Source organism: Halyomorpha halys, unplaced genomic scaffold (genome assembly GCF_000696795.3).
Source record: "Halyomorpha halys isolate HHAL.00 unplaced genomic scaffold, Hhal_1.1 Scaffold443.1, whole genome shotgun sequence".
In the NCBI taxonomy this organism is placed as follows: domain Eukaryota; kingdom Metazoa; phylum Arthropoda; class Insecta; order Hemiptera; family Pentatomidae; genus Halyomorpha; species Halyomorpha halys.
Window position 1 is genome coordinate 219,509 of NW_027110163.1, and position 1,030 is coordinate 220,538.

Here is a 1,030-nt window from a genome sequence, read left to right on the forward strand (position 1 = left end):
CACTAAAATTCTGGCCAAAATGTTGGCACTAATAAATAAGTTTTACTTATTTCTGTTCTTTACTGACCACACCCCCGACCATCTCATATACATTATGCACGGCCAACTATAAACTAATCATTATATATCTTAAATTCTGATTGAAATCTACAAAGCTGAATCTTGTCAGAGGCATTTTCAATAAAAGAGAGCATTACTGTACATTTATTATTAAAAATTTTTTTAAATCTTTTTGTATATATTTAATTATTAATTCTTCATTACAAAACAAAAATTTATTTATTTCCAATATTTATAAGTACACATTAAATTATTTAATAGTTATTACTAACCAGAGTATTGGGTTAATACATAATATAAACTCAATATATAAATTATATATATTTAACAACTGAGTTCAATAAAATAAATACAGTTTTGTTAATATACAGGATAAAAAATGGAATATAAGGAACATAAATTGTATCATTTAAACATTGAAATATATATATGTATATACTTTTCATATTTTACAATGTAATATAAATAAATACATAAATCGGTCGGCATTGACGCACGGCGTGATGACTTTGATGATCAAAACTGAAAAATGAAAACATGCAAAATAATACTTGTATTATATATGCAACATGACATATCTTTTATAACATTAAATGTTATTGACATGAAAAGCAATTTATGAATCTTATATTTCATAAAAAAGATGATTCTAAAATTGAGTGAAAGTTTTAAGGGAGATAATTTTTTTTTTTTTTGCTGTCTGACTATACTAGGTCTGTTTCACAAACCACTTCTGTCTGTCCAGAACATTTACAGTACAGGTTTTGTTAGTGAGAAACCTGCACTAGGCACGCTTCATATTGATTTGAATTGTGAAATTATCAATAATTAACTAATATTTATTGATAAGTTTACAATTTTTAAGTTCTGAAACATAGATTTGGTTCAGATAGTAAAAAACCTCATATTAACTGATTATGTTTCTTGAATCACTTTGATGTCTGCCCTGATATATAACAGGTAACGACAA